Raw genomic sequence first — 21,194 nt, forward strand, 5'->3', positions numbered from 1 at the left:
TTGAACAACAGCGCCGTAAAATAAGAAGAATGGTGCCTAATGACAGAGTTAATAATACAGACTTTATAATATGTCACGCGAAGATTCAGCAGCCAGATGAAGTGTTTACTGGCAATTGACAGTGATAGCGGACATTATCATCACTTTTCCAACAATCCTCTCCACACAGACAAGCATAAACACACTCGATTATCACTAAATCAAATTTAACACACGTTTGTAATGACGCTAATTCAGTTTACAATAGGGTTCATTCGCTCGGTCAGCAGGTGGCGGTATCCTCGTACACTGGGGAGTAAACTGCCATTAAACGAACAGAAGAAGAAGAAAACCCTAGCACATGCGCGGTACGGTCCGACTTTACACATGCGCAGTAAGGATCGGGAGCCCCGATCTGTCACTATCTTTTTATTTTTTTGTTTTTGTCTACATTCTATTAAATGTTTCATTATCGGAAACATTTTAAGAGATACTTGTTATTCTTAACATCTTAACAGATACTCTGACCCGTAACTATCGTAAAACGCTTCGACCAGAAGTAGACACCTTTCGCGCATGCGGGGTACCGATCGGGTTTCCGGTACGGATCGGGTAGTGACACGGACCACGTTTGATATTTGGGGAAATTGACGGTGCATTTGGAGTACGCATTTGAAGTAAACTTCAAATTGGGACAGCCGTCGTCGCGTGGCGGTGACGTAATCACACTCAAAATGCATACTTCAAGCGTGCGGTCTCTTATCATGTGTTCTCTAATTTAGGAGGCCTTAACTTCCTACTGCTCTGCAATTATAGTATTCCAAAAATACCACTGAAACTTTCTCACTTTCATCAACAAATTCTTTTGGCATGGGCGCTGATTTACAAACACAATTTCTCTCCACAAAACTGTTTTATTTGGAATAACTGCAATATTATTTATAAAAATAAAACTCTTTTTTTAAATAACTGGTTTAATAATGGAATAATCTTGGTTAGTCAGTTATATAGAGAAGATGGACTCTTTTATAATTACTCTGAGTTCCTCAGGAGATACAATGTACCGATAACGCCTAAAGAATTCTCAATAGTGTTCGATGCCATCCCATCTGGTCTGTCCATGTTACACAGATGCTCCCACAGTGCTCCACTATGGCTGAAATAAATGTAAATTGTACCTTCTGTCAAGAGCAACCTGAAACAGTTTCTCATCTGTTTTGGTCATGTAAATTTACATGTAAATTCTGGAAGGATTTCCACAAGTTTATTACTGACTTTGTTCTCCCTAATCTTCAACTATACTATAAGGATGTTATCTTTGGCTATTATAATTTTAAAGACAAGGACAATGATGCTTTCTTCTTTATAAATTTGGTTTTATTTTTTGCAAAATTTCATATACACAAAAGCAAAGTCCTCGGCAGAAAGCCTGAACTTCCTATATTAAAAATGGAACTTGCACAATATATAAGGACAATCTCCTCATCAAAAAACACTAAGGCTCTCAAGACTGTTAACATCTATAACCGATTGAAACTGCTAACTTGATTTTGGGTCTTGCAAACTTCTGTTTATTTATGTTCCCCTTAATTTATTTTATTTTTTGTACTCACTTTTGTCTCACTGTCCTTGTCACTCTTTCTGTTCTTCATTGTACTACCACAATGTCATCTTTTATTTGATCCCTGTTTTACTTGACTGTATGTCTAAAATGTGATAAATAAAGTTTAAAAAAAAAAAAAAAGCGTGCAGTCTCTTAATTGGGACACAGCCCACGTTTCAGCTGTTTGTTTGGGTTTTTTTTTTTTTGGGGGGGGGGGGGGGGGGGCCTTCAAACCTTCATTTAAACCTCAGTACAATACAAAATACAATTAAACAGTACCATAAAATTACATACCATAGTCAATCCAAATAAAAAAACAAAATTCAGAACGTACAATATAAATATGCTAGGAGGAAAGTAACTGATCAAGCCAAAGAATAAAGTGATTGAAAGATTTTGATTTTCTCACAAACACCAATAGTTTTTATAGCTTTTGGGTTAGTGGAGTTCTTAATTGAATTAAGATACTGTACAAGTTCAAAGGAGAATACATAAAAAGAGGGATGTCTTCCTAAACATTTGGACTTGTGAATATGAAATTTAGCCATTTAAATTAACAAGTTAATCATATATAATAATAATAATAATGGATTGCATTTACATAGCGCTTTTCGGGACCCCTCAAAGCGCTTCCTCAATACCACTATTCATTCACTCTCACATTCATACACTGGTGAAGGCAAGCTACAGCTGCCCTGGGGCAGACTGACAGATATCTGTTATCAAAGTTGAATTGTCTTTGGTTTTTGTGTAGACCAAATAAAACATATTTCCAAAACAGTACAAATCCTTTAAATACATTTTCTGAGATAAAAACACATAAACTCTGCCAAAAAAGATGTATAGTAGATTTCTTGGAAGTTTTACAAAAGCTACAGCTTGTATCAATGTCTAAATTGAATTTGCTTTAAAGATAATCTTTAGAAGGATAAATTCTGTGTATTAATTTATAAGAAATATCTTTAATTTTATTGGTAATTAAAAACTGATTAGGGAGTCGCCAAACTTCGTTCCACATAATACCATCTGACAACCGGTTCCAGAAAAAAATTACATATGGTACCGTGGTTATGCTTCTCTGAAATAAAGATCTGATAGATTTATTGTTGTTTTTAGATTGCTTAGAAAAGCAAATCTTGCCAACAAAAGTTTGTATAGGAGATGCCAACGGGCTGTGGAATGAAGTGATATTAGGTTGATTCTTAAACAGCATACAAACCCCTGATGGTATTGAGCCAAATACTTTTGTATAATCATGACGATTTATAGCTAAATTGAAATGTAAACAAAATTCTTCATAGGAGAAAAGCATACCATTCGAATCAAATAATTGGTTGACTAAAACAATGTTATTCCTAAACCAACTATCTAAGAAGAGAGATTTTCTTTTAAATAAAATATCCTTGTTATTCTAGATATAATAACTGTGTGGACTAAAGTTATGCTTGTAAATAAGAGTCCATGCTAAAAAAAGCTTGACGATGAAAAGCAGAGACTTTTATAGGGATTTTATCAATATCTTTTCTCTTTTTTTTTTTTATTCATATTTTGGATGGACAGAAACATTAACAAATATACAACTGGAATAATCATACTGTCAGTTCTCTGTCCGTTTCTTAACAACAACCAACAAATAAGGACTAACAGTAACTAAGACAAACAGACAAACACAAAAAAAAAAACCAAAAAAAAAAAAACCCAGGAGAAACAAAATGATATACCGCCTCCTGGGAAACTTCAGCAAAAACAAAAGCAATGGGGGCAAAACACCCGGGTGCCTAAAAACAAAACATAACCTTGACCACTGATGACATTAAGACAATTTCTTCCCTCTATTGACTTTCAAAGTAAAAAAAAAAAAAAAAAAAAAGACAACAACAAATGTCATGAAAACAACATACCATGATGAAACCAGCGTCTTCCAACTGTCCTCTAAAATCTGGATACCCAGATCCTTCTCCCAACACTGCCTCAGTCCCCCCAAATTGGGAGAGTGCGCCTCTCTGAAGATCCCATAGAATTTGGATGCCCTGATTCTATTAATGCCAGGGGCTAGAGCTGGGCGATATATCGAGTTTTTAAAAAATATCGATATATTTTTATACGAGATATAAGATGTGACAATATCCTTTATATCGATATAGTCTATGTTACGTATAATTGTACTTGTGGAGCCGCAAGTTTGCCTCTCTTTCGTCCACTTTCGTCTTTACGCAACGTTACTCGGCCTCGCCTCTCCTTCACGGAACACAACTCCCCCTCCTCCCCCATCGCTTCACCTGCAGGAAGCGACAAGATGGACACGGCAAATCTCCGTTAACGAGTTACTGCGCATCGCCCCGTGCGTGGGGCTGGACGGCGTCAATGTGTTAGCTAGCTAACCACGCTAACGCCATGCAGCCTAGAGGTGCTGCACGGACTAAAATCCTTTCATTTTCTCAAAAGTTGACAGCGCGCCTTATGTATGAATTCTGGTTGTGCTTGATGGCCGCGAACCGATTTTATGTGGAACACGGCGCTCAGCAATCTGTCAAAAAATGTTTTAATATGACTTTGCTAAGCTACGGAGCTGCACCGCTTGATGGATTGTCGGAGCATTACGGCTGAGCCTCGCGGAGTGATACGTACTGTGCTTCAACGTAATATTACCCTAGTGTGTATAAGGACCATAAATGGCACCTGTTGAGAGACGTGGTTGCGAAGCGGATTTCAAACTCCAGGCTGTCAGTCACGCAGTACAAGTTGGGAACAGAGCAGCTGTGAAATCTGTCTTTGTTATTGTGCTCAGCGTCTTTTAGTTTACATTTTGACTGCACAATTGTGAGCTTTTTGTTATGCACAAAAACAACATTGTTTTCTTTTATTTATGGAGCATTATTATTTAATAAATGCTCATAATTTATTTTTGAGTAAATTTGATGTACATCTGCTCTATGTTAATAAAAGTGCCTGTGTGACATCTGGGACACAGCTTTGACTAAGAACTCTCTTCTTGTTCTTACTTTATGGCTTTAAAAAATATATATCGAGATATACATCTTATATCGCCATCCAGCTAAAAAATATCGAGATATGAATTTTGGGTCATATCGCCCAGCCCTACCAGGGGCTACAAACAACTTCTGAATACTAGATGGAGGGTCTGGATTATTATTCAAAATGGTTTTAATACAGTGTCTTATTTGAAAAAACCTCCAAATTTCCCTTGGATCCAGATTGAATTCTCGTCTGATTTCTGCAAACGATTTCATGCCAGTCTGCCCAAATAAATCCCCCATCTGATTGATACCTGTCCTAGCCCAAGCCTCCCACCAGACCGGTTTCTTACCAATTAATATTTTCTTATTATACCAGATAGAGGCTCTAGCGGTAAGATAAGGGCTAATGTTGGTATATTGGGGAGCTCTAAACAAGGTCTCTTGCATGAAAGCCAATACTGGATCTTTAAACGGTAGTGGTCTTCCCTTCTGAGTAAGGAAGGCCTCTAAAGACGAAGGAGCCACAAGACTTTCCTCAATCGCAACCCATGATGGCTTCTCAGTAAAGGAATTATGTATCTTAACTAACAGAGAGGGAGAAAGCATAATGATACCAGACCATCTCGGACAATGCCAACCCACCACTCTCTTTAGCAGCATATAATTTGGACCGATTAAAAGATGGCTTTTTGCCTGCCCACACAAAACCCTCCACACATGCATTATAAAGCTTTAGCAAGTTATGTGGGACTGCTATCGGTAACATGTGAAGAAAGTACTGAAGTTTAGGGGCAATAATCATCTTCACCAAATTAATTCTGCCCAAAAGGGACAGATTTATTTTAACCCAATTCTGCAACAGCGGACGAATGTTTTGAATCACTGGGGAGATGTTTACTTGCATTATGTTGTCTAAATCAGGGGTCAGTTTAATCCCTAAGTAAGTCAAACCCTCGGGCATCCACTTGAAATGCCATGAGCTCCTCATAACTGGCGGACACAATTTAGAAATGGGCATAACTTCCGACTTAGACCAATTTATGGTGTAGCCAGAGATTACAGAAAAGGAATCAATAATTGAGGAAATTGCAGGAATGGCCTGTTCTGGGTTACTTGAGATCAGTAAAATGTCACCTGCATACAAAAAGGTTTTGTGTTCTTCTTGACCCATATCCAACCCTCTGATTTTCTTACATTCACGTAATGCAATAGCCAAAGGCTCCAAAAACAGGGCAAAAATGAGAGGTGATAAGGGTGAACCTTGTCTAGTACCCCGACTTAACGAAAAGGAGGGTGACATTATCCCATTGGTAATAACTGTAGCCATTGGATCTGTGTATACCACCTGAATCCACTGCCTAAAAAAGGGACCAAAACCGAATCTCTTCAACGTATAAAACAGAAAGGAATACTCAACTTTATCGAAGGCCTTCTCTGCATCTAAGGAGAACGCGACGAAAGGGTCTAAATTAGTCCTGCTCTTCCAGAATATGTGCAATAACCTACGTAGATTATCTGCAGAACTTCTGTTTTTCACAAAACCGACCTGATCCCTATGCACCAAATACGGAAGAACTTTCTCAAGCCTAAAAGCTAGTATCTTAGAAATAATTTTTTCGTCCACATTAATTAATGAAATTGGGCGATAATTCCCACAATACTGTGGGTCTTTCCCTTTTTTATGTAATAACGTGATCACTGCCAATCGCATACTAAATGGTATAGTCTCCCTCTTTGAAACGCATCTTGATATACCGACAGTAGTCTTGGAGCTAATTCGTCCACAAACACCTTATAAAAATCTGATGGAAATCCATCGTTGCCTGGAGATTTGCCCAATCTAAGACTGCCAATTGCCTGCTTAACTTCAATTAGTGTAATCTTACCTTCTAATACAATTCTTTGATCTTCAGACAGGCTGGGAATTTTAATAGAAGAGAAGAAATCTGACAGCCTCTGTTCCTCCACCAATCCATTAGAGGTGTAAAGCTCCTGATAAAATTTATTAAAAATATCATTAATTTCTTTTTTACTGGTGGTCAACTTATTATTATTACTAGGAACAAAAATAGATGGTATAAGGTTGCTAGATTTTATCTGCTTAACCCTGTGTGAGATTATAATATTATTTTATGCCATGTTATACCCCTAATTAAAGATTGTGAATTATTATGTAGTTTTAGTTTGCATTATTCTCCTGAATTAGAAGAAGGTGATAACTATTGCATTTGTTAAACTGATTTGCATTACATTAGACTGCTAATTTATTGTGAATGAATGATATTGTTATATGATGCATTATACTGCTGAGTTATAAGAAATACTGTTCGCAGAAAGTCATTGCCTTATTTGTCTGAGTAGAAGAGAACAGAACATACTGGAGTTTTCTGCCCCATCTCAGCAGGAGCAGATAAACAGGGAGTCGTAGCTTAGGCGCTGTGTGAGAGAAAGAATGTGAATGTTTAGGCTTTTATGATTAGGTGGGGGCCACTAGAGGCTATAAGAGGTTGATCAATGCTCCATTTTGAGATCTGATGCTGTCTGCGTACGGTGTCCATCTCCCACGCATGTGATCATTAAAATCATCGTTTGACTCAACCCGGCCGGACCAGTGTTGTTATTGTGGTTTTTCCTCTTGTATCCATCCCCAATATTTGAATCCGTAACACTTGTGTGCCAACATTTTACCTGTTCTCTCCACTTGTTCAAAATACTTCTGATTTAGACAAAACATTGCATATTCCGCTTTTTTCTCCAGTATACTATTGTCCCTCTCAGCTTTTTTAATCAAGGAGCAATTTGGATAAGGCGCCCCCTCAAACAGGCCTTAAAAGCGTCCCAGGTCATTCCAACGTCGTCAATAGAGCCCTCATTGTGCAACCAAAACTCCTTTATCATTTCCCTTATACATTCACAATGACCCTTATTCTTCAATAATGAGTTATTCAAACGCCACCTAGGTGACGGTTTAATATTATCAGTACCAGAAAGAACAAGGTCAATGGGAGCATGATCCGAAACAGCAATATTACCAATAGAGGACCCAATAGTTTGACTTGCCAGAGAACGGGACACCAAGAAGTAGTCTATCCTGGAGTAGGTTGAGTGAGGATGCGAAAAAAAAAGTATAATCTCTTTCTTGAGGATGAAGAAGTCTCCATATATCTACCAGGCTCAATTCCTCTGACATCACGTCCACTGCAACATTAACTGGGTCCTTACTTAGTCCAGTACGAGAGGATTTATCCAACAATACATCCCTGACCTGGTTAAAATCTCCCCCAATTACAATATTTGTATTACCTATAGTCCGCACCATGTTACATACTTCATGAAAGAATTGTGGCTGAGGAGAATTGGGAGCATATATGTTGACCAATGTCATTTTCCGCCCCTGTAAACATGCATCCAAAACCACCCATCTACCCTCCTGATCTGTATAATGCTTAAAAACCTGAAAATCCAAATTTCTTCTGATCGATATGACCACCCCTCTTTTTCTAGCCGAAAATGCAGTAAAATAAACTTGCGCCACCCAATCTCTTTTAAGCTTTAATGATTCCACCTCATCGAGATGGGTCTCCTGAATCAGGGCTATGTCTGTCTTTTTCTGCTTCAAGTATGTGAGGATTTTCTTCCTTTTAATAACATTATGACAACCCGCTATATTCCACGACACTATTTTACATAACTCCATAACACCACGCGAGCCAAATTATTGTACAGATTTATCCAGTAGAACATCTCATTTTTTACCCATATAACAAATCTTAAAGCCAGTTACATAAGACAACCCAGTGGTCTAAAAAAAATAGGTCTATACAGGACAGTTGGCACCATACCATCAAAACGAACAACAAAACAAAACACAGTTGGAAAAAAAGAAAAACAAAACAAAACCATGAAATCGTTGGTCCGTGGCATATGGGCTCAAAATGTGGTCATAAATATTTTGTACTTGTAAAAAAGATTTGTGTGTGTGTAAAAAAGATTTGTATGTGTGTAAAAAAGATTTGTATGTGTGTAAAAAAGATTTGTGTGTGGACTTAGAAAAAAACCCCTGCAAGTTACAAGTACGGATTTTTGACCCTATTTTTCTTCCCTTCATCTGATTGGTCAATGTCATGTCAATCACAAATGTAACAATCCAATCAGAGAACAGATGGGTTTGGCTGTCGGAGGGGCGCTTTTTTTTGAACTGCAGGTCTTTGAAGGGAATAAATGCCCTTTTACATGCCAACCCAGCGTTTTCCTTCATCACCACGAAGGAAAACAGTCTGTGGTCGTCCGAGTTTGGTGATTTTTATGTCACAGGTCTACGTGTTTAATACAGGGACTTCCACAGCCTTTTCAACAGCGCTGCGGACCGCAGGGTGGGGGCGGGCAGTGTTTTGGAAATGACAGTCTTCTTTACAAAGCTTTCTTCATAATGCTTTAGCATACATGTTTTTATTGAACTAGCAAAAAAAAAACAAACTCTTGTAGAGGACATAAAGTGTCCTCTGTAGAGACATGTATTGTTGCCCTATCATATATGTATGTGCTCTTAACCTGAAAGGTATAAATACGGAAGTGTGTGCAATAAATGCTGACGCAGAGGAAGGTGTGTCCCTCTGATGTAAAACTCTAAACAACGTGTGTATGGTTTATTCCTCCGTGAGATATGCGAGTTACCCCGGTATTTCTGCCCTAGAAAATGGAACCTCCAACAGGTTATGGGCCCAGAAGGGATGTGGGAAGCCGGTGGAACCGTCTATGCTTCGACGGAGACGAGAGAAACTACGAATTGTGGGAAACAAAGTTCCTGGGATACCTGCGGCTACTTGGGCTAAAGGCTGCCATTCTGAACGAGCCCGGCGAGTCAGAGGAAGAAGACAAGGACTTGGATGAAAAGAATGAAGTAGCTTATGCAGAGCTAATCCAAGTATTGGATGATAGAAGTCTTTCACTCGTGATGAGAGATGCCAAGGATGACGGACGGAAAGCGTTGGAAATTCTGAGAGAGCACTACGCCGGTAAGGGGACACCACGCGTGATTAGCCTGTACACGGAGCTAACGTCGCTACAGAAAACGCCCAGTGAGAGCGTCACAGACTATATGATAAGGGCTGAGACTGCCATTACAGCTCTGAGGAATGCAGAAGAGACGTTAAGTGATGGACTGCTTATTGCAATGGTGCTAAAAGGGTTGCCTGAATCTTTCAAGCCGTTTGCCATACATGTAACCCACAGTGACAAAGCAATGACATTTAGTGAATTCAAAGCTAAATTAAGAAGCTACGAGAGCACCGAAAAGGCCTAATGGTTGATACAGGGGCCACTTCTCACATTATTACGGACATTCAGAGATTTAAGAGTTTTGATGAGACATTCACACCTGGAAGACACTTCATGGAATTAGCTGACGGAACCAGGACGAGTGGGGTCGCACTGAAGAGGGGAGATGTGGAGGTCTATCTACAAGACAGCGAGGGACGAAAGGTGAAGGCGACACTGGAGGGAGCACTTTACATTCCCTCTTACCCGCAAGATATCTTCTCGGTTCAGGCGGCAACGGCCAAAGGAGCCTCAGTAACCTTCAAGAAGGGCTGCAACCAGCTTATCCATAAGAACGGGACAAGGTTTAAGATAAGTGAATATGAACGCCTATACTATTTGAACAGTGTTACATCTGATCATTATGTTGACAACGACGAATGCAATGGCTGTCATGATGTAGAAACTTGGCACAAAATCCTCGGCCATTGCAACTATGAAGACTTGGTTAAACTAGAGGACATTACCGAGGGTATGAAAATAAAAGGTAAAGCTAAACATTACCAAGACTGTGAAGTGTGTACAAAAGGCAAATTTATCCAAACCAGGAATAGAGAGCCTGATGAAAGAGCAGAAGAAGCATTAGAGCTAGTGCACACTGACTTAGCTGGACCGATAGAACCAGAAGCTAAAGACGGGTTCAGGTACACGTTAGCATTTACTGATGATTACTCAGGCACAATGTTTGTGTACTTTCTAAAGGCTAAAAGTGACACCGTAAAAGCAACTGAAAAGTTTTTGGCAGACGTCGCCCCCTATGGGCAAGTAAAGAGAATCAGATCAGACAATGGAACTGAATTTACATCTAAAGAGTTTCAGACATTGTTAAATAAAAACACGATAAGGCATGAGACATCAGCGCCGTATTCACCTCATCAGAATGGGACTGCCGAGAGACAATGGCGAACACTTTTTGAAATGGCACGGTGTATGTTGATCGAAAGTAACCTGCCAAAGAGATTATGGACTTATGCTGTTATGACTGCCGCAGTAATTCGTAATAGGTGTTACAACAGACGCACAAAGCAAACCCCTTATTACATGCTGACAGGAAAGAAGCCAGACATGTCGAGGATGGGGATTTTTGGATCAGTTTGCTACGGTTACGGGCACAACAAAAAAAAGTTAGACGCGAGATGTGACGAAGGAGTTTTTGTGGGTTACGATAAAAACAGTCCGTCGTATCTAATAGGGCTGCTCGATTATGGCAAAAATGATAATCACGATTATTTTCACTGAAATTGAGATCTCGATTATTTGACGATATTTATTTAACCCTTTAAGACCTACCATAGAACCAAGTCCGCCAGAGCTTATATTATTTTTTTACATGTTGTAGTGCCATTTGTGGGAGCATTTCAAGTTGCTATACAACTGTTATAGCCCATATTTTAATAATATGTATGCATTATGTCCATAGTAACTACATAAATTGCAAAAAAGTTGCAATAAACTACAAAAAAATTGAAAATCGGTTTTGTTTTTTTACATATATTTCTACTTGGAGAAATTTAAGAGGTTTATCCCTCAAAACTTTAAATACAAAAAAGTTGCAAAAAATAGTTTACAACAACAGGAAATTTATTTTGAGTGTCTTCATAGTTTTATTTTGGAGATACACCAATTTTTATATACACTGCAGGAAAAACGAAAAAACAATCCTATGATGCAAATTTGCAAAGAAAACAGAAGGTGCATCAAAATAAACGATTTCCAGCAGTGCAATTCGAGTTCTAAGCATCCCAGAAACTATTCAGAAAAGTCAAACATGACCAGTATAGGCTTTTAAGGCCTACAAGTAAAAAACTACATTTCCGCGAAAATGACGTCACTTCCGGTTTCGGGGAGGAAATGGCCGACATGTGATAGTTCGTGCTGACGTCTGATTCACTGTGGGAAGTGTTACGAACAGCTGATCGGATCGGCAAAGCGTGTTTCTGGAATATTATGTTTTTGTTCCTGCAAGCGCTTTCTATGCAGTTTTTGCAAAGCTTTATGTGGAACGAAACCGTGACCGAGGACAAGCTGATGGCATCAGATGTAAGTACAACTCCTCCGGTTTCATATGCAAAAAAAATTATTGCGCTAGCTTACACGGTTCAGGTTCTACAGGGATTTAAAAATAGTTACACAAAACGGAGTGTGCTGCTCTGACCGGCTTCAATGACTTTAAAAAATAATATAAAATAGTGTGCAACACCACTGAAGTTTTTTTTTTTTTTTTAACCTCTCTTTTCAACCAACAGCAGTCACTCTCTCCTCTCCAAATAACTTCTGCTTAGCTTTCCGAGCTTCCCTCGGGTCCTCTTAATCAGCGGTCTCCAACCTTTTTTGCGCCACGGACCGGTTTATGCCCGACAATATTTTCACGGACTGGCCTTTAAGGTGTCGCGGATAAATGAGGGAGGGGCTAATAATCGGCTCAGTCATTTTTAATGATCGTTGAAAGCCCAGATCGTAATCGTGATTAAAATTCGATTAATTGAGCAGCCCTAGTATCTAATCTACTACCCTAAAACAGGACGAGTTCTTAGACATAGGTTGGTCAAGTTCCTCACTAAAAGTGTAGTTGAGCACCAAACCCAGACCACTCAGGTTGATGACAATGGAGATGATGATTTGACTCCAGGGGACATCTTGAAGTACCCCGCTAGAAAGGACAAAACAGGGAATGACCAGAGATCAGATGAAAGTATGATCCTGGAACCTGAAAGTGACATTCAGGACAATGGCATAAATGATGCACAAAACTCAGACAAACAGAGTGATAGAACAGAGTCTGAACGATATCCCAAACGAAACAGGAGAAGGCCAGATTACCTGAAAGACTATGTCCAAACTGCAGAAGACGACCAAACATCGCTGACTGTAGATTACTGTTACAGGGTGATGTATGACATACCAAAGACTTTTGAAGAAGCTATGCAGTCATCGAACTCTAAGTGTTGGTCAGATGCTATGGAAGATGAAATGAGATCCTTGCAAGACAATAACACGTTTACTTTAACCACGCTGCCAGAAGGTAAAAATGCAGTGGGGGGGAGATGGGTGTATGTGATAAAAGAGAACCCAAATCAGACTAAAACATTTAAAGCAAGATATGTTGCTAAAGGCTATAGCCAAGTTCAAGGCATTGATTACAAAGAAACCTTTTCGCCGACTGCAGATATGACGTCAGTGCGTACGCTGATGCAATTAGCAGTACAGCACAACTTTAAACTCCATCAAATGGACGTGAAGACTGCTTATTTGCACGCCCCAATCGATTGTGAGGTGTATATGCAGCAACCAGAAGGTTTTGAAGTAAAATCAGACACAGGGGAAAAACTGGTCTGTAAACTAAACAAATCACTATATGGTTTGAAACAATCTGGCAGGAACTGGAATAAGATGTTACATGACCATTTATGTGCAAAAGGTTACAAACAAAATCCTGTAGACCATTGTGTATATTCCAGACAGACAGCGAGTGAGACAGTGATTCTTATCATCTGGGTTGATGATGTAATCATAGCTGCCAACGATGAAGACGCTATCAGAAACGTGAAACAAATGTTGGATGAGAAATTTAAAATGAAGGATCTTGGTGAGTTCAAACATTTCTTGGGTATTGACTGTATACAACAGAACCATGAGATAAGACTAAACCAGACACGGTACATCACAAAAATCCTGGAAAAGTTCAAAATGTCTGACTGTAAGCCACGTTCTACTCCTTGTGAACTCAAAAATGACTTTGGTGCACATGGTGAATCAGTTGATTCAGGAAAATATAGAGAATTAGTGGGCAGTTTGATTTACTTAATGACATGTACAAGACCAGATTTGAGTTGGATAGTGAGCAAACTGTCACAATCCCTGTCTGAGCCAAAAGAGCATCATTGGACAGCAGCAAAACATGTATTACGTTACCTTAAGGGGACACTAAACAAAGAGCTGTGCTATAAAAGGATAGAAGGAAACCTAAATCTTATAGCATACAGCGATGCAGATTGGGCCACAGACTTGAGTGACAGGAGAAGTACAACGGGTTATTGTTTTGTACTATCCAAAAATGGGCCAGTGATCTGCTGGAAAACCAGGAAGCAAGCTACAGTAGCTTTGTCAACGTGCGAGGCAGAGTACATGGCGATGGCCGCCACAGTACAAGAAAGCTTATACCTCTCACAGCTACTTAATGGCATGGACATTAAAAGGCAATATTCACCAGTTACCATTCTTGCAGACAATCAAGGTGCAATTGCATTGTCCAAAAATCCTATAAACCGTCAAAGATGTAAACACATCGATATCAAGTATCACTTTATTAGGTCTGCTATAACTGAGAAGGAAGTACAAGTTAAATATTGTGCAACAGAAGACATGGTAGCAGACATCATGACTAAGGCTGTAAGTAAAGTGAAAATAGATTTACGCATATTTTGTTTGGAACATAAAATGTTGATATGTGAATATCATGTAAATATGTATATCATGTAAATGTGTAATGTATAGTGTTAAGAGCAAGTGGGGGTGTTGCCCTATCATATATGTATGTGCTCTTAACCTGAAAGGTATAAATACGGAAGTGTGTGTGCAATAAATGCTGACGCAGAGGAAGGTGTGTCCCTCTGATGTAAAACTCTAAACAACGTGTGTATGGTTTATTCCTCCGTGAGATATGCGAGTTACCCCGGTATTTCTGCCCTAGAAAATGGAACCTCCAACATGTATGCTAAAGCATTATGAAGAAAGCTTTGTAAAGAAGACTGTCATTTCCAAAACACTGCCCGCCCCCACCCCGCGGTCCGCAGCGCTGTTGAAGTCCCTGTATTAAACACGTAGACCTGTGACATAAAAATCACCAAACTCGGACGACCACAGACTGTTTTCCTTCGTGGTGATGAAGGAAAACGCTGGGTTGGCATGTAAAAGGGCATTTATTCCCTTCAAAGACCTGCAGTTCAAAAAAAGCGCCCCTCCGACAGCCAAACCCATCTGTTCTCTGATTGGATTGTTACATTTGTGATTGACATGACATTGACCAATCAGATGAAGGGAAGAAAAATAGGGTCAAAAATCCGTACTTGTAACTTGCAGGGTTTTTTTTTCTAAGTCCACACACAAATCTTTTTTACACACACACAAATCTTTTTTACACACACACAAATCTTTTTTTACACATACAAATCTTTTTTACAAGTACAAAATATTTATGACCACATTTTGAGCCCATAGTGGCACTCAAAAATCCCATAATGGCGTCCCTCCTCACGTCCCCCGTGCCCCCCCCCCAAAAAAAACCCCACAGAAGTAAACTAACCCATAGCTTATAAAATCCTCTTAATCTACATCACCCGGAATGTTAGCCGAATCCAGGCCGCTTAGAAATTGCTTAGCCTCTGCTGGGTTGGAAAACTGATGATACTGGTTATCCACTGAAAAAGTCATAACAGCCGGAAAGCGAAGGGAATAGCCAATATTGCACACAAGCGACGCACCTCATCAAACTTCCGGCGTTTTTCTTGTACCTCCTGTGCATAATCCTGGAAAAAACGAACTCTCATGCCTTTCCAAATGATCTGCTTCTTTTTTCTGGCACCCGCCAGTACGGACATCTTGGCTTTATCCGGTAGGAAGCGAACGATGATGTGTCTCGGTCTGGAGTCCGCAGCTGGCTTCGGAGGTGCTGGCCCCACCCGATGGATTCTGTCTATTTCGTAGTAATCTCCCATCTCAATGTCCAGAGCCTCAGACAACAGATTCTTCACTCAATCCGCAAGATTACGGCCTTCGGTTCCTTCTCTTTATCAATATCAAAATTACAGGTAAGGAAAAATTCAATGCCACCTAACTTAAACATGAACACAGGTATAGTATTCCAAATGGAAGTAGGATTAGTAATTAGATTCTTTAACCAATTTATTTTGAATGTGTTATTTAAAGTGTTAAAATCTAACACATTAAGTCCTCCATTGACATACGAGTTCATAAGAACTGTTTCTTTAATGTAGTGTGTCCTATTTTTCCAGATAAAGTTGAAAAGTAACTTATCAACCTCTTTTATGAGTTTATTATCAAGGTGCAATGCCAATGCAGCGTGTGTAAGACGAGAGATACCTTCACGTCTCAGCTGTTTGTGGAGGTAAAATACGTCTGCACAATTACGCTCAGCCATCATTGTGAGTGCGCACGCCAAGGGGCGGCGAGACATTTATACAGCCGTATATCGCACATGACTATGAAAGGCGGAAGAGGAAGTAGTTCCTTTGAATGTAGACAATCCGAATGTTATAGTTTCTTTCCACTGTGTTCCTGTTAATGGTAAACTACAAATTTACTCTAAATTACTAAAATATCGATATTGTAATGTGAGAATCGATTCTAGAACATAAATGATTGGTATCGGAGGAATCGATATTTCAGGATCGATCCGCATATCACTACTCCGTAACGAAGGCACCCGGCTCTGCTCTAGTTACAGGAAATGTTTGAATATTTAGTTACCGAAATATGGTAACTGAAAAGCGAAGGCAAAGAGGGTCAGTTTGTCTAACAGTGTAACAGCAAACCAGCAAGCTTCATGCTATATAAAATTCAACGTCTCTTAAATTCTAATCTGAAAATCATTCTCGGTGCACTCAAACTAATCCTCACTGTTCCGTCACGCTACCGGACACGCGGGTTTTTCACCGCCAACGTATGAAAAACGTGAACGTATGATGACATGAAAATAAGCATAAAAACATATGCTGACTTACCACGCAGCACACAGATCCAAACACACACGCGTCTGCGCCTTGAAATATCAAGTCCAGAAGAAGCAGGAGTACTTCCGGTATACGAAATTGACGCTTTCAAAATAATAAAAAATGACTCCTTAGACTAGACCAACAATATTTGTGTTTACATTATGGCAGCACACGACAAAGGTGACATTTGCAAATGGGAACATGTTGATAAAAAATCTGGTCTATACGATTGTTAGCCTATTTTAATTATATTATGTTATTATTTATTTAAGGCACAAACTGGAGTGGTGCTTTTTTGAATTTATTCCAAGTCTGTTAATACAGATTTGTTTTTATTATGAAATCAAACGTGGCTGATTTCCTTTTATATTGTGGCTTACTTACTGCAGCCCATGAGGGCTCAGTTCAAATAATCTACACCTGTACAGGGCAATTTTAAGACTCTGCTAGCTCTCTGTGCCAAACCGACCATGCTGAATGGAAGACTGCATATTTTTTAAATTTTGTCTCTATATAATCTTTTATAAATGATATGCCCAAATGTACAGGTTATCTTTTAAGGTTCTAAGGCATTCTGTAACCCTGCAGATAGTTTACAGTCACCCTAATACATGCAGACATGCAAACAGATAATGGAAGTTCAAAATTAGTAAAATTGCATAAACATGTTGAATTAAAATTCAGTCCAAAGACATGGGACTGTAGGGGGAAGCTGGAGTACCCGGACAGAACCCACGCAGCACGGGGAGAACATGAAAACACCACACAGAAAGGTCCCAGCCAGGTGGTGAAATCAAACTCAGGACTTTCTTGCTCTGAGGCAACAGTGCCACCATCCCAACTAAAGCCATTTTTTTAAACCAATATCTGTACTTCTAGTATTTACATTTTAAAAATGGACTCATTATTTTTGCTTTAATGGATTTGGGTCGAGTTATTATTTCCTCACTTTGAGGCTTTAAACATCAAAACAATTCGAGCCTAAACAATAACACATGAAAGGAAATTCTGTTCCTTTATTAATCATGTTGCATAAAAAGAGACGACGTGTGCCAAAGTCACGGGTTAAAGGTGGGGATGTGGGGGTTTTTGTTGTTGTTTTTGCCATAACACCGGAGTGAAGTTGCCCCCCACCCAACTGTTTCAAATCAAACAAAATTTGTCTCAGTCAATTGTGCTACGCTTGTGCTGCAAATGTTTTTGTTAGTGCCGCAATCATTTTAAAGATATTATTTAAAGTTTTTAGAGGTCATCCAAGGTCAACAAGCCCCTTTGTGAAAAGGTTGTGATGATTGACCTTTTGACCTTTAAACTTCCAATAATAAATTCTTTAAAACAAAAGCAGCACAAATGAAAATTTTAGCAGCTCAAATGTAGCACAAATGCATGACATCAATTTTGTTTGATTTGAGTATTGTTGGGGCCCTGGTTGACCTTGGATGACCTCTAGAAACTTTTATTAGTATCTTTAAAATGATAGTGGCACAAACCAGCACAAATGTTTGACACTAGAAAAGGTGGAGGGCTAACTTCACTCATGTCCCTGGAACAACTGCAGGTGTCTGTAAGTTGCAGTGTTTCAGCATCTAGCTAGCCCTACTGAAGAGAAGGGAGTATAAAACTGGTGTCAAGCCAGCCCCAACTTAGTTTTGAGTATGTATATTAGTGTATATTAAGTTTTACGGTAAGAGATGTGGAGACCTGATTTCAAAACAAAAGCCAACTTTGTTTGAATTCAGCTTCAACATTAACACATTCAGTCCATAATAACAAATATTAATTAGTGTTGTTTTCACACTTTAATGCTGGATCCACAGGATACACCCAGTACTCTAGTAGTACCTTAGCCAATATCAAGGCAGTCCTTTTTTGGATTTCAAAGTAAAAGCCCTCTGAACTTTCCTTTCTGAGCTACTCTTTCGAGAATTTCAGAATGCTGTAAAAAGGAAAATTCTAATTTCACTCTAGAACAACAGCGTACACCCTCACAGGGCTACCATGTCCGTGTCAAGTAAGTCTGGTTGTGCATTTCAAAGTAAGAGCCCTTTGAATTTGCCTGTATATGCACAACTTCTCAAATGAATTGAGGACACTGTTAAAAGGTAAATTGCTGTTTCCACAGGCTAATTGCAGTATATGTTGACACTATAGACCCTCCCGGTGGCATTTCAGAGTAAAACCCCTTTGAATTTGCTTGGATATGAGCTTTTTTTTTTAATTAAGTAAGGGTGCTGTTAAAAGAAAAATTACTGTTTCTACAGTACGTTGAGTTCATGTCAACCATACAAGTCCTTACAGTGGTACCATGTCAATCTGAAGTCAGTCTGATTTTGCATTTCAGAGTAAATGCTCTTTGACTTTGTCTGTGTGACCTTACTTTTCAGTGACTTCAGAATGCTGTTAAAAGGAAAATCCCTGTTCTTATGGAATAATTCCACTTTAAATCCATAACATACTGCCTCAAAGCTGCACACTGTCAAAATCAAGTCTTTCTGGTCTTGGATTTAAAAATAATTCCCTTTGTAAATGTTTTTATATGCAGTTTGGTTTCTTTATTCAGAATGATATTACTATGAATTATAAGATACTAGCAATTTCAACTTGATTTTACTTCACCTTTTATGATTTGATTCAGTCATAATCAAATGATTCTGATTTTGTATTTCAAAATGAAAACCTTCTGATATATTTAATATCAAAAGCACTCAGGTCATGTGACAGGGAAGAACTGATGAGTATCAAACATATTTAAGGGTAAAGGTACTGAAATTTAACAACTGATACAACAGAAGACTGGAGCTCAATTGGCAGTTAAAAAGCATGAAGGATGTGTGGAAAGGAATGAAGATAATTACTGTGACTAAGGTGAGAGGCAGTCAGTCAGCAGCCTGAAGAGAGAGAAATGAGGTGAACAATTTTTTCAGCTGGTTCAGTTTGCAACTCTACTGGCTCTTCCACCCCACACTCTGGCCTCCAAACATCACTAATGTCTTTGATTATTCCCTGAGTAAACTTTGTGGCTTTAAACCTGCAAGGAAGGCTACAGGTTATGGTGGTATCAACCACAGGGCTCTGCTGACTCACCTACAGTTTCTTGCAAAAGTACTGGGCCCCCTTGAACTTTTCCACATTTTGTCACATTACAGCCACAAACATGAATCAATTTTATTGGAATTCCACGTGAATGACCAACACAAAGTGGTGCACACGTGAGAAGTGGAACGACAATCATACATGATTCCAAAACGTTTTTACAAATAAATAACTGAAAAGTGGGGTGTGCGTAATTATTCAGCCCCCTGAGTCAATACTTTGTAGAAACACCTTTTGCTGCAATTACAGCTGCCAGTGTTTTAGGGTATGTCTCTACCAGCTTTGCACATCTAGAGACTGAAATCCTTGCCCATTCTTCTTTGCAAAACAGCTCCAGCTCAGTCAGATTAGATGGACAGCGTTTGTGAACAGCAGTTTTCAGATCTTGCCACAGATTCTCGATTGGATTTAGACACCAGACAGGTCAGGGATAAAGTTATTGAGAATTTTAAAGCAGGCTTAGGCTACAAAAAGATTTCCCAAGCCTTGAACATCCCATGGAGCACTGTTCAAGCGAGCATTCAGAAATGGAAGGAGTATGGCACAACTGTGAACCTACCAAGACAAGGCCGTCCACCTAAACTCACAGGCCGAACAAGGACAGCGCTGATCAGAAATGCAGCCAAGAGGCCCATGGTGACTCTGGACGAGCTGCAGAGATCTACAGCTCAGGTGGGGGAATCTGTCCATAGGACAACTATTAGTCATGCACTGCACAAAGTTGGCCTTTATGGAAGAGTGGCAAGAAGAAAGCCATTGTTAACAGAAAACCATAAGAAGTCCCATTTGCAGTTTGCCACAAGCCATGTGGGGGACACAGCAAACATGTGGAAGAAGCTGCTCTGGTCTTTTTGGCCAAAATGCAAAACGCTATGTGTGGCAGAAAACTAACACTGCACATCACTCTGAACACACCATCCCCACTGTCAAATATGGTGGTGGCAGCATCATGCTCTGGGGGGGCTTCTCTTCAGCAGGGACAGGGAAGCTGGTCAGAGTTGATGGGAAGATGGATGGAGCCAAATACAGGGCAATCTTGGAAGAAAACCTCTTGGAGTCTGCAAAAGACTTGAGACTGGGGCGGAGCTTCACCTTCCAGCAGGACAACGACCCTAAACACAAAGCCAGGGCAACAATGGAGTGGTTTAAAACAAAACACATCCATGTGTTAGAATGGCCCAGTCAAAGTCCAGATCTAAATCCAATCGAGAATCTGTGGCAAGATCTGAAAACTGCTGTTCGCAAACACTGTCCATCTAATCTGACTGAGCTGGAGCTGTTTTGCAAAGAAGAATGGGCAAAGATTTCAGTCTCTAGATGTGCAAAGCTGGTAGAGACATACGCTAAAAGACTTGCAGCTGTAATTGCAGCAAAAGGTGTTTCTACAAAGTATTGACTCAGGGGGCTGAATAATTACGCACACCCCACTTTTCAGTTATTTATTTGTAAAAACGTTTTGGAATCATGTATGATTTTCGTTCCACTTCTCACGTG

General features: G+C 39.5%; 1 protein-coding gene across 4 annotated transcripts in view; it reads right to left on the reverse strand.

Annotated features, from left to right (window-relative positions):
• The window catches only part of asrgl1 (asparaginase and isoaspartyl peptidase 1), a 35,115-nt gene extending 18,430 nt beyond the window's left edge, over nucleotides 1–16,685 (reverse strand). Inside the window, exon 1 of one of the 4 annotated variants that reach the window (XM_085297643.1) lies at nucleotides 16,617–16,685. The gene's annotated coding sequence lies outside the window, so the exon portion shown is untranslated. The remainder of the gene's footprint in view (nucleotides 1–16,616) is intronic. The other 3 variants (XM_085297646.1, XM_085297645.1, XM_085297644.1) reach the window with 3 other exon arrangements.
• Between the last annotated feature and the right edge of the window lie 4,509 nt (nucleotides 16,686–21,194).

This window comes from Mchenga conophoros, linkage group LG13 (assembly GCF_057382185.1).
Source record: "Mchenga conophoros isolate Kocher_MC1m ecotype Shallow Benthic linkage group LG13, M_conophoros_male_GT1.1, whole genome shotgun sequence".
NCBI lineage: Eukaryota > Metazoa > Chordata > Actinopteri > Cichliformes > Cichlidae > Mchenga > Mchenga conophoros.